General features: G+C 45.5%; 1 protein-coding gene across 2 annotated transcripts in view; it reads left to right on the plus strand.

Annotated features, from left to right (window-relative positions):
• The window catches only part of KLHL1 (kelch like family member 1), a 331,806-nt gene that overhangs the window by 46,921 nt on the left and 270,951 nt on the right, over nucleotides 1–13,934 (plus strand). The gene's annotated exons all lie outside the window — the stretch shown is intronic.

The following is a 13,934-nucleotide window of genomic DNA, read 5'->3' on the forward strand; positions in this document are numbered from 1 at the left end:
GCCAGACCAAGTGATCTTGAGGACCATAAACAGCCTTCGGGATGGACGTTCCCCACCCCTGGTTTACGCATTCCAACACCAACACCCTTTCCACTCCTCATTCTCAGTTGTCCCATAGCATGGTAATTAGATAGTAGGCAGTTATGGTAACTAAATATAACATCATTTAAGCTTTTTTTGTAGCAAGAACTCCTTTTCATATTAGGCCATACACCCCTGATGTAGCTAACCCTCTAAGAGCTTACAGGGCTCTTCGTACAGGGCCTACTGTAAGCTCCAGGAGGATTGGCTGCATCAGGGGGTGTGGCCTAACAGGCAAAGGAGGTCCTGCTAGAATTCCTTACAGGGCTCTTTGTACAGGGCCTGCTGTAAGCTCCAGGAGGACTGGCTACATCAGGGGTGTGTGGCCTAATAGGCAAAGGAGGTCCTGCTAGAATTCCTTACAGGGCTCTTTGTACAGGGCCTGCTGTAAGCTCCAGGAGGATTGGCTACATCAGGGGTGTGTGGCCTAATAGGCAAAGGAGGTCCTGCTAGAATTCCTTACAGGGCTCTTTGTACAGGGCCTGCTGTAAGCTCCAGGAGGATTGGCTACATCAGGGGTGTGTGGCCTAATAGGCAAAGGAGGTCCTGCTAGAATTCCTTACAGGGCTCTTTGTACAGGGCCTGCTGTAAGCTCCAGGAGGACTGGCTACATCAGGGGTGTGTGGCCTAATAGGCAAAGGAGGTCCTGCTAGAATTCCTTACAGGGCTCTTTGTACAGGGCCTGCTGTAAGCTCCAGGAGGATTGGCTACATCAGGGGTGTGTGGCCTAACAGGCAAAGGAGGTCCTGCTAGAATTCCTTACAGGGCTCTTTGTACAGGGCCTACTGTAAGCTTCAGGAGGATTGGCTACATCAGGGGTGTGTGGCCTAACAGGCAAAGGAGGTCCTGCTAGAATTCCTTACAGGGCTCTTTGTACAGGGCCTGCTGTAAGCTCCAGGAGGATTGGCTACATCAGGGGTGTGTGGCCTAACAGGCAAAGGAGGTCCTGCTAGAATTCCTTACAGGGCTCTTTGTACAGGGCCTGCTGTAAGCTCCAGGAGGACTGGCTACATCAGGGGTGTGTGGCCTAATAAGCAAAGGAGATCCTGCTAGAATTCCTTACAGGGCTCTTTGTACAGGGCCTACTGTAAGCTCCAGGAGGACTGGCTACATCAGGGGTGTGTGGACTAAGCTTCAGGAGGATTGGCTACATCAGGGAGGTGTGGCCTAATAGGCAAAGGAGGTCCTGCTAGAATTCCTTACAGGGCTCTTTGTACAGGGCCTGCTGTAAGCTCCAGGAGGACTGGCTACATCAGGGGTGTGTGGCCTAATAGGCAAAGGAGGTCCTGCTAGAATTCCTTACAGGGCTCTTCGTACAGGGCCTACTGTAAGCTCCAGGAGGATTGGCTACATCAGGGGTGTGTGGACTAATAGGCAAAGGAGGTCCTGCTAGAATTCCTTACAGGGCTCTTCGTACAGGGCCTACTGTAAGCTCCAGGAGGACTGGCTACATCAGGGGTGTGTGGACTAATAGGCAAAGGAGGTCCTGCTAGAATTCCTTACAGGGCTCTTCGTACAGGGCCTACTGTAAGCTCCAGGAGGACTGGCTACATCAGGGGTGTGTGGACTAATAGGCAAAGGAGGTCCTGCTAGAATTCCTTACAGGGCTCTTCGTACAGGGCCGACTGTAAGCTCCAGGAGGATTGGCTGCATCAGGGGGTGTGTGGCCTAATATGCAAAGGAGGTCCTGCTACAAAAAAGGCCCTGTATTGATCCTTGCTGATAGCCACCGTTCAACATGGCAAAGAGCAATTGAGGGTGAACAAGTCTTACTGCATCTTAGGTATCAAAAAGCAAAATAAATAATTAAATGGCGGTTCTGGGGTCATACCCTACATTCATTTAGGGCACAGATACAGAAATAGCCAATTATTCTGCAGTATGCCAAATGCTTTTGACTTGCAGGTGATCTTAGATCCCTGAAATCTCCAAATATCGGAGAATCTTTACCTGGCATGCAGTAACGTTCTACTTTCAGACCTCCTGGAAGACAGATTCCATTGTGTCCCACACCCTTAATGGGTTTGTCCATGCCGTGCAGGGAAAGTAGAGTCTATTGGATATTCTGCTGCACTGCTCATTCTAGAATGACATCTGGTTTCAGCATATTGCTCCAGTCCCAGAAAATTTTAACAGCTTTATGTCTCTCTCTTTCTTGCAGACTCATCCCAGGAGATAACTAATAAAGTTGCCAAAATTTGCTTTCAGGCATGCTGACTGAGTCTTTATCCTTTACCTCACTGTCAAAGGAGGGCATCATTTCCTCTGTCCCCCCACCATCCACGCTAATTGTTATGTGCAGGGATTTTTTTGTAGCAGGAACTCCTTTGCCTATTAGGACACACACTCCTGATGTAGTCAATCCTCCTGGAGCTTACAGTCTTGGAGGATTGGCTACATCAGGAGGGTGTGGTCTAGTAGGCAAAGAAGTTCCACTACAAAAAAAGCCCTGGTTATGTGCATGTCACCCTGCTTTTGTCCTCATTTTTGTCTTTTTATTTTCTACTGTTACTGCTGATTCCCTGGAGCTGATCTTTTATTATTATTATTATTTGTACATAATCGTGTTTTGGCTGCCAGGAGCATAAAAATCAATAAGTGAAAGAAGCCATCTAATAAATTGTAACTAGTAACATTTTTCTATCCATAAAGTTGCTAAATATTGTTTATTGCAAATTACTGATATACTTTTAATTTTGGTTGAAATACAATTTTGATTGAAATACATACAAATACATTTACTTTCCTAACATTCCTGACATTTCTAACAGGTCATTGTAAGCATAAACATTTTGAACATATGCTACTCAATTCTGTCTCTTATTCTTTTTGGACCGTATCATTTTTTTTTTTTTTTTAGTCTTTAAAACTTTGCAGCCAAATTTTGATCAATATATGCAAAAAATGCATTCCATCTTTCTTGAAATTCAGGTTCTGGTCTATTACACGAGTAGGATACTAGCTTTGCCATGGTTTGATCGTGTAGAGGAATAAGACTTTGAACTAAAAATGATTTCTATTTAAGAAGCTTTTAAAATCCTGTTTCTTTCAAGTCTTGATCTGAATCTGAACCATGGTATATGCAGGATTAAGATCCCAAAAACAGTAAAGTCCCCAAAATACATAATTGCTCCATGCTAGCAAAAGGATGTCTCTGCATGCTACAGCCCTGAAACATAGTCTTATTTTGGGTAACAAGTTTCAGTAAAATTATTCACAGTACTGGCAATCAGAATGGGCTAATTGTCGGATCAGATTCTTAAATGGGGGAGTTCAGAGTAGAGTTTTGACTTCTGCACTGGGGGATTCCTCGCCCCCTTGTTCCCATTTCCCATTGCTTCCACTGTGGCTGGAGAGAAGGAAATTAATCTAAAAAACTGTAGCTGGAGGGAGAAAATTAATCTAAAAAAACCCCTAGCAGTTGCTTTTACCATTAGAGTTTCTGGCAATTCCTCGGGAAGTGTGACATCACTTCTGGGTTTCCCCTCCGAAAGTGATGTCACGTGCCAGTAAGAAGAAGAATTGCAGATTTATACTCTGCCCTTCTCTCTGAATCAGAGACTTAGAGTGGCTTACAATCTCCTATATCTTCTCCCCCCACAACAGACGCCCTGTGAGGTGGGTGGGGCTGAGAGGGCTCTCACAGCAGCTGCCCTTTCAAGGACAACCTCTGCCAGAGCTAATGGCTAACCCAAGGCCATTCCAGCAGGTGCAAGTGGAGGAGTGGGGAATCAAACCCGGTTCTCCCAGATAAAAGTCCACACACTTAACCACTACACCAAATTGGCTCTCAGTAACAAGGCCCTGCTGGCAATCCAATTTCAGAAGTAAGCAGCTGTATGCACCTTTGCAGAAGCTCTGTCATACCCCCTCAAGGAGATCTGAAAAGTTGTGCTGCATTGCGAGACTGAAAAAATAATCAGTTGGAGACCACAGCTCGTCTTCCAAGTCGTTGCTACCATTATGTCTTTGGGGTTAGTAGCTGCTGAGTGCTTATTTTCACTGCATCACATCACATTGTGCGGGTGGAAATGTCTGAGGGCGTGTGACAACACCCAGTAGTTGTTCAAAGTCTGTCAGCTCCCATTAAGGGAGGTGTCCGTTTTAATCCCTTGCCCTTCAGCATGTCTAAGTGCACTAGACTATTTTAAAGCAACTGCAACCCCAGACTTTAGAGTAATCCAGCTAAACAGGATTTTTTTCTGAATTCAGAACTGTTGCTCGCATGCCTACAATATTTTTAGGACAGCACTATTCATTCGCTAACTTATCATAAAGCTGATATAATGTTCAGGTGCACAGATTCCCAAGTATGCAGCATGACAGACGGCTGAGACGCAGATCCAGTTGCATTCAATACATCTCCCTTGGAGAACTCTCCAAACAGAATTCATCTAGTTGTCAAGAAAACCTGTTACTTTTGTTGTTGTTGTTTTGTTTTCAGGCAGGCTAAGCCATATGGTTTATTCAGCCTCAAGTCAAATTTTATTTAGCAAGGAAAAGAAGGGGAAATAAATATGCTTTTCTGCAACTGCCAAAGGAAAACCTACTTATTTAAGAGTAAAACTGCAAAGTTTAGATCCATCTAGCTGAAAAGTAAGAATTTACTTTTGTCTAAACGAGTTGTTTCCTCCAGAGAATTCTGTATTCAGACTGAGAAGTGAACATCTAGGACAGGGGTGTCAAACTCATTTATTATGAGGGCCAGATCTAACATAAATGAAACATTGTTGGGCCAGGCCATGTTGTGTATGTATTTAAGATTAGGTAGCAGAGATATAAACTTTATAAAGGGTACAGACAAACACAATTAAAGATTTTTTTTTAAAAAAACCCTTAAAATAAAAGGTGCTTAAAACATTCGCACTTGTTGATCTTAAAGATGCTTTCTTTGTATTTCTCCCATGGGATCCTGGGAACTGGGCAAAGGAAGCTCTGGCTCTTTCTTTCCTTCCCCGGGGGGACCAGGAGGGGGAGGAGCCTCAGCCAATAGAAGGAAGAGAGGCTTGGCTCAATAGAAGGAAGAGAGGCTTGGCTGTGTATTACACAGCTCCCACCATCTCAACTGCTGTGCAATTGAGAGAGCCTGTCAAAGCAAGCTCTGTCCCCCCTTCCTCCCCAAGAAAGGAGCTTTGGCTGATGGAGAAAATAGAGGTTTTGCTCCTGTGTGATTGAGCAAGCCTGGCAAAGCAAGCTGTTATGCAGAAGGAAACAAGAGAGAGGGAGAAGGAAGCAGATGACAGCCAGTTGCTAGGGGGCCTGATAGGAGACCTCCAAGAGCCTGATTTGGCCCCTGGGCTGCATGTTTGACACCCCCGATTTAGGAGGCTTATTAGAATGAGATAAATTCTAATAAGAGGGGCACCAGAAGTTAGCCTGGCCTAGGGTGCCGAGCAGTCTAGGGCTGGCCCTGGGTTGGCCACTATGTGAGACAGGATGCTGGACTAGGCAGACAATTGGGTCTGATGCAGCAGGGTTCTTCTTACATTCTTCATTCCTAGGAGTCCAGCCACTGATGGTCCTCTTGTCACTGCATGGCCCTTTGCTGCTGTCTGATGTACCGGATTCCAGTGAAAGGCTGTGATTGATTGTTAATGGACATTTAGCATTCTTGTAGTCAGTTATGGTCTTTTCCACCCAGTGCTTTCATCTGTGATTTTAGAGGCAAAAAGAGGCTTTTGTGCACCCTTCATATATATATATATATATTTGAGCCCTGTGGTGTAGAGTGGTAAAGCTGCAGTACTGCGGTCCTAAGCTCTGCTCGCAATCTGGGTTCGATCCCGGTGGAAGCCTTCCATCCTTCCGAAGTCAGTAAAATGAGTACCCAGCTTGCTGGGGGGGGGGGGAAGTGTAGATCACTGGGGAAGGCAATGGCAAACCACCCTGTAAAAAGTTTGCTGTGAAAACATTGTGATGCGATGTCACCCCAGAGTCAGAAATGACTTGTGCTTGCACAGGGGACTACCTTTACCATAAAGCCTTTGATTGTGTAGATCACAACAAACTGTGGCAAGTCCTTAAAGTGATGGGAGTACCAGACCACCTCACAGGTCTCCTGAGAAACCTGTATAAGGGTCAAGAAGCAACCGTCAGTACGGGATATGGAACAACTGATTGATTTAGAATAGGAAAAGGAGTTTGACAAGGATGTATATTGTCACCCTGCTTATTTAATTTATAAGCAGAGTACATCATGCGGAATGCTGGCCTGGATAAAGCACAAGCCAGAATTAAGATTGCTGGGAAAAACATCAGCAACCCCAGATATGCAGATGACACTACTCTAATGGCAGAAAGTGAGGAGGATTTTTAGGCTGAGGGTGAAAGAGGAGAGCACAAAAGTAGACTTGAAACTCAACATCAAAAAAACTAAGATCATGGCATCTGGCCCTATCACACCTTGGCAAATAGAAGGGGAAGACATGGAAGTAGTGAAACACTTCACATTTCCGGGATCCAAGATCACTGCAGATGGTGACTGTAGCCATGAAATTAAAAGACATTTGCTCCTTGGGAGGACAGCTATGGCAAACCTGGGCTGTATAATAAAAAGTAGAGACATCACCCTGCCAACGAAAGTCCATATAGTCAAAGTGATGGTATTCCCAGTAGTAATGTATGGCTGTGAGAGCTGGACCATAAGGAAGGCTGAGTGCAGAAGAATAGATGCTTTTGAGCTGTGGTGCTGGAGAAGACTTGAGAGTCCCTTGGACTGCAAGAAGATCAAATCAGTCAGTTCTAAGGGAAATCAACCCAGACTGTTCACTGGATGGTCAGATGCTGAAGCTCAAATACTTTGGCTACCAAATGAGAAGGGAGCACTCCCTGGAGAAGATCTTGATGCTAGGAAAGATAGAAGGCAAAAGAAGAAGAGAATGGCAAAAGATGAGATGGCTGGACAGTGTTACTGACATAACAAACACGAATTTGAGCAGAGGATGGTGAAAGACAGGAGGGCCTGGTGTGACTTTGTCCATGGGGTCGCAAAGAGTCAGACTCGACTGTGCGACTGAACAACAGCAACTATATATATATATATATATATATATATATATATATATAATCAAGAACATTGCCTGCATCTTTTCATCCATAGCATCTCTGCCCTGTACCTTTTGGAGCACAGCATTAATAAATTGAAGTTACTAGCCTTGTTAGAAGAGCTGATTTCTTAAAAAGTGCTCAGGAGAGTTCAAAAACACTGACCAGTAGAAAAAAATTGAATAGATAGAACTAGGTACCATTAACTCACATCCAAGAGATTCAAGAATCAAAGGCTTCTTGGGGCTACATGCATTTTTAAAGAAGCCTTGGACTCAATTGGAATTTTGAAAACATGTGCTCCTATTAGGACATTTTAAAGTTTTATATATGGCAAAGTGTTATCAGTTCCAAGGGGAGGGGGGAAGTGTAAATTTAGGTATAAATGTTTAATATGGTTTTGCAGAGTTCTCACCTTGTTTAAATAACATATTGCAAAATCCTGAATATGTTTTAAAGTGGGAAGTCAATCACACCAGTCAAAATGTCAATAGCAGGGCTTTTTCTTAGCAGGAAAGCACAGGTACGCAGTTTCTGCTGGCTTGGTGTCAGGGGTGTGTGGCCTAATATGCAAATGAGTTCCTACTGGACTTTTTCTAAAAAAGCCCTGTGTGGAACAATGGTGATGTCAGAGGGCACAGCCAAATATGCAAATGAGTTCCTTCTGGGCTTTTTCTATTAAAAAAAGAAAGCCCTGGTGAATAGTAATACACATCTGTGTGTCCACTTGATTGGATAGGGACTTATACAACATCCACAAAAAACTGGAAAATTTTGACTTTCAACAGATTTTTTTCCTTCAGTTTCCAAGATGTTACTTTAAACCTTCATCTTTCAAAGAAATTTGATACATAGTGGGTAACCATCAGCCTCTGACAGTAAAGCCTGTAGTACTGTTTCAAGCATAGACCGAAACACATTCCTACAGCACTAGCTCTGCAGATTTTGGAAATTGAAGAAAAATATATATTCTTTTGAAAGTCAAAATTGTCTGCATTCGGAATACAGCCGGCACTGGCCCTTTATTTGTCCCGCGGAGTCGGCTGAATAGTCTTCAAGCACCTCAAGTCGGAAATTGACATCATGAACTGCAAGCGCTTTTAAAATTTATTCTCTGCACTTTATACCTTGTATGCATAAATTATTGATAATACGGAATAATATGTGATTTTGTAGTGTTTGAATATTAATCATTTATAATTTTGAAGTACCTTTTAGGACTCATTTGTTATTTTCCACAGTTTTTTGCGGTTGTCTTATAAGTTGTTCTATCCTGTGGAACTCAAGGCTTTATCAGCCTCCTGGAGGGGCCTGGAGATCTCCTGGGACTACAATTAATCTCCAGACAGCATCATTCAGTTCCTTGCAAAAAATGGTGGCTTTGGAGGATTTCTGTACACCATACCCCACTGGGATCGCTCCCTTCCCCCAACTCTCCAGGCTCCACCCACCCTCAAATCGCCAGGAATTTCCAACTCAGAATTGGCAACCCTAGTTGAAATAATGCAGACAAGATAAGATATGCATTTGGATACTCAGAGGAATGCACATCTGATTTGTGTGAACAATTCATGGTCAAGTAAGCAGGGGCTTTATATATATATAGCAGGAACTCCCTTGCATATTAGGCTATGCCCCTCCTGATGCAGCCAATCCTCCAAGAGCTTAGAGGTCCTTTAAGAGAGCCCTGTAAGCTCTTGGAAAATTGGCTACACCAGGAAGGGGGGGTGCATAGCCAAATATGCAAAGGAGTTCTTGCTACAAAAAAAGCCCTGCAAGTAAGTGATGGTTGGATCTTCTTGGGTCCTACCAGAGGGAAATATAGGAAGCCACCTTATACTGAATCAGATCTTTGGTTCATCAAGTTCAGTATTGTCTGACAGAGGACCACATCGCCCAGTTTTTTTGGTTGGATATGCTGGGGACTGATCCTGGGACCTTCTATATTCCAAATAGATGTTCTACCACTGAGCCAGGACAACCTCCACCAGCAGAATGGATCCATGGGATCCAGTCTCTTTCTGAATTGATGTGAATGTGCCATTAAAATATAGGTATTTATGCTATTAGAATGGCGATTGATGATGTATCTACTGTTGGATAGTGCAAACAATAGGTAGTCATGTTTTTAAAATGAAAATGGAATTATCCTGAATGAGCCATAGTGTTAATTTAAACCGAATCTATAATAGTGACCGATTTCTCACTATCCTTATGCCACTCTCACGCTTCCCTTCTCTGCAGGGCTTCTGTTGGATTTCAAGCTATCTGCCCCAGGGACCCCTGGCCAGTGGCTCATTCCGCCTTCTTGGCTTTCCGCTTCCGCATGCCTTCGTTCAGCTTATTCCGTGTTTTGGCTGGCAGCAGGGGGGCGAGGGGAGAGGGCGATTCATGGGAGCCTCCATGGTGGTGGCCATGAGGGTGATTGTCGTGGCCAGAGGGCACAGAGCAGCACATCTTGCTGTCTAGGATATTACTTGTTGCATGTGGATTATAAGAAATAAATGCTAAGAAGAAATAAACTTTTTACTCTTCCTACAGATTTGGTTATTCAAAGACCAGCAGTCATGCTGGGTTTCTCCTGCGCATGATATCATTAGGTCATTAGAGGCCTTGGTCCGCCCTCTCTTGAAAAAAGCTACAGCAGACCCGGCCGAATTGGCGAACTACTGTCCGGTGTCTAATTTACCGTTTTTAGGTAAAATTATTGAGAGGGCTGTGACGTTGCAGCTTCAGAGGTTTCTGGATGACGCTTCTGTCCTAGACCCATGTCAGTCTGGCTTCCGGCAGGGCCATGGGACGGAGACGGTGTTGGTCGCCTTAGTAGATGACCTCCAACGGCAACTGGATCGAGGCGGCGTTGCGGTGCTGATGCTGTTAGATCTGTCAGCTGCATTTGATAGTCGACCATCGGCTACTGACACGCCGCCTCGCCGACATTGGGGTTGAGGGGTTGGCCTTGTAATGGCTTTCCTCCTTTCTCCTGGGTCGGGGACAGAGGGTGGCTATTGGGGGTGAGCGGTCCCGGAGGCGCACACTGGATTGTGGGGTGCCTCAGGGAGCAGTGCTCTCCCCGATGTTGTTCAACATCTATATGCGCCCCCTTGCCCAGATTGCCCGGCGGTTTGGGCTGGGTTGCCATCAATATGCAGATGACACCCAGCTCTATCTACTAATGGACGGCTGGCCCGACCCCGTACCAGGGAATCTCGACCGGGCCTTACAGGCTGTTGTGACATGGCTCTGGCTGAGTGGGCTGAAGTTGAACCCAGCGAAGACAGAGGTCCTTTGCGTGGGTCGCGGCGCTCTGGGAAGGGAAATAGCTCTCCCGGCCTTCGATGGTGCGCTATTGAAACCAGCGCACCGGGTAAAGAGCCTGGGTGTTTTACTGGAGCCTTCATTGTCGATGGAGGCCCAGATAGCAGCCACTGCCAAGTCAGCATTCTTCCATCTGAAGCGGGCAAGGCAGTTTGCCCCTTTCCTTGAGCGCCGGGACCTCGCAACAGTGATCCACGCAATGGTCACCTCAAGACTAGACTACTGTAATGCCCTCTACTTGGGGCTACCTCTGTGCCAGACTTGGAGACTGCAGCTAGTGCAGAATGCGGCGGCCAGGCTGTTGTTGGGACTCCCAAAACGGGAGCATATATGGCCGGGGCTACGTGAACTGCACTGGCTGCCGATTATATACCGGGTCCAGTACAAAGTGTTGGTCATTACCTTTAAAGCCTTATATGGCCGAGGACCTGCCTACCTGAGGGACCGTCTTTCCCCATATGAACCCCAGAGAGCACTGAGGTCAGTCGGGAAAAATCTAATGACCATCCCTGGGCCGAAGGAGATTAAATATCAGAATACTAGAGCACGGGCATTTTCAATCGCGGCCCCTACCCTATGGAACTGACTCCCCGAGGAGGTGCGGGCCCTGCGGAACCTTGATCAGTTCCGCAGGGCCTGCAAGACCGCCCTTTTTAAACTTGCATACTTGGACTGCTAAGAAGATCGGTAATTAAGGATCCGCCAATGCGGGTTGAAGATCTATACCGCTGAATAACTGTACTTATTGGATTGGTTTTAATGTTATTAAGTTTAATGTTTTAATGTTTAATATTGTTAAATCTAAAGGCTTTTATCTACTATTGTATGTTTTTATAAAATGTTGTTAGCCGCCCTGAGCCTGCCGAGGTGGGGAGGGCGGGATATAAATAAAATTTACTATTATTATTATTATTGGTGTGGGTTTAACCACCCTAGTTGCATATGGTCAGCCCTGAGCACTTGGCAGAATTCAGATCAGGCACTGGCAGGCATCCAGTATTGGCTAATTCGGGAATGTCCAAACTTGCTTGATGTAAGAGTCACATAGAATAAATGTCAGACGTTTGAGAGCCTCAAGACATGATTGCCAGATGTTTGAGAGCCAAAAAGAGGGAAGGGAGGAAGGAAAAATGGAAAGAAAAGTGGAAAGAAAGCAAAGAGATGTGGAGAAGGGAGAGGTGGAAAGAGAGCAGCTTTGACTTTAAATGCCTTCTCCAAGCTGCTGGCTGGCTGGCTTGGGGAAGTGATTTCAAGAGAGACCTGCCTTCTCCAAGCTGACCAACAGGGCCGCGGGGGCTTCGAGAGCCACACAATGTGTGTGAAAGAGCTGCACGTGGCTCCTGAGCCACAGTTTGGCCACCCCTGGGCTAATTCAACATTGAGCTGATTTTAACCAACTGATCATGAAGGATGACAGATACCGATTTCCCACTCACCTTATGCCACTCTCACGTTCCTCTTCTCAGCAGGGCTTCCTTCTGATTCCACACTATCTGCCCCGGGGCTGCAAGTAACAACGGCGTTTTCACGCGCCAAACAGAAACTGGTTTTTAGAGGGTTCTGTTTGCTGTGTGAAAATGCCAAGGTACTTCTAGCCCCGGGGCAGATAGTGTGAAATCAGAAGGAAGCCCCACTGAGAAGAGGAACATGAGAGTGGCTTAACGAGAATAGGAAATCGGTGTGAGTCTTGTTTCCTTTGCCAAACAACAGACTGACCCAACTCTAGTTCTTTTAGAAGAGTTTCACATGTGCAGTACTGACTGTGGAAAAGGCCTGAAACATTATGCCCATAGGGACCTGCCCAGAGTTCATTTTGTAGCAGAAACTCTTTTGCATATTAGGCAACATGCCGCTGATTTAGCTAATCTTCCAAGAGCTTAAAGCAGGGGTGGCCAACTTTAGCTCTCCAGATGTTTTTTGCCTTCAACTCCCTTCAGCCCCAGCCATTGGCCATCTGGAGAGCTACCGTTGGCCACCCCTGGCTTAAAGGGCTCTTAGTACAGGGCCTACTGTAAGCTCCAGGAGGATTGTCTACATCAGGTGTGTGTGGCCTAATATGCAAAGGAGCACTTGCTACAAAATGAGCCCTGGACCTGTCTACATATATATGATTCCCCATCCAGCAATATTTATATACATGGAAGCCAACATTTTTTGTTATGTAGCTTTTTTGATTGTTATGGTTGTCAACATCCATGACCTAGCGATCATCCTGAATTACAACTGACCTCCACGTGACCAAAATCAGGCCCATACCTACCCTGACTTCTCTTGTGATTTCTCCTACCCTGAAGATCAGCTGAGACAGGAAGGAAGGGAGGGAGGGAGGGAGGGAGGGAGGAAGGAAGGAAGGAAGGAAGGAAGGAAGGAAGGAAGGAAGGAAGGAAGGGAGGAAAGAAGGGAGGGAGGAAGGGAGGGAGAAAGGAAGGAAGGAAGGAAGGAAGGAAAGAAGGAAGGAAGGAAGGAAGGAAGGAAGGAAGGAAGGAAGGAAGGAAGGAAGGAAGGAAGGAAGGAAGGAAGGAAGGAAGGAAGGAAGGAAGGAAGGAAGGAAGGAAGGAAGGAAAATAGATGGGGGAAGGAGGGAAAGGTTAAATGCATTTTCTAAACTGCCTGCTGGCTTGGCTTGGAGAAGTGATTTAAAGAGACAAATGCCTTCTCCAAGCCAGCCAACAGGGCAGTATGTGTGAAAGAGCCACATTCAAGAGCTCTCTCTTGAAGCTCCTCTACCTAATAACCACTCCCCTCTTCCCACCCATTTTTTAAAGGAATCTTTTTTCATCACAGATCCACACATTCCTTTCCGCAGAGCAAGGAGACTTCCTGTGACAGAGGAATTGTTCCCTCACTGCAGGAATAATAATCAGAGAACTGAAAAAGAATTCTTGAATCCAACCTATAGTATAACTTGCTTGACATCTGTGCTTTGCTACATCCAATCAGGTGGCATATGCAAATGACCATTTGTTGTAACTGTCTCTATGAGTAGGGGAAGAAGCAGCAGCCTCCAAGCCACAGTGTATTCCTTATGGGGAAACACATTATACTCCTATTTACCTCCTTAAGGGGAGAATGTATTGAAATCCTTTCCTAGTGGCTGTCTACATCATGAATGGAATGGTCTCCCCAAATTTCAAGTTTCTAGGGCCAAGGCTTTTGGCTGGGGCTTGATTCGTAGGCCAGGAGACTTGTCATTATAAAGAGAGGTAATAGAGATACTTGCATAGCCCAGGCTAGCCCAATCTTGCTGAAAGGTAAGCAGAGTCAGCCTTGGCTAGTAGTTATATGAGAGACCACCAAGGAAGTTAAGGATTGCTACACAGAGATGGACAGTGGCAAACCACCTCTGTTTGTTTCTTGCCTTGAAACCTCTACAGTGTTGCCATAAGCCAGTTGAGCCCTGACTGCAGAGAGAGAGAGAGAGAGAGAGAGAGAGAGAGAGAGAGAGATTGCTCAGTGGTTTCCTACCAGGTGTTTAGTTAATTTAGTTGGAC

This window comes from Heteronotia binoei, chromosome 3, assembly GCF_032191835.1.
Source record: "Heteronotia binoei isolate CCM8104 ecotype False Entrance Well chromosome 3, APGP_CSIRO_Hbin_v1, whole genome shotgun sequence".
Taxonomy (NCBI): domain Eukaryota; kingdom Metazoa; phylum Chordata; class Lepidosauria; order Squamata; family Gekkonidae; genus Heteronotia; species Heteronotia binoei.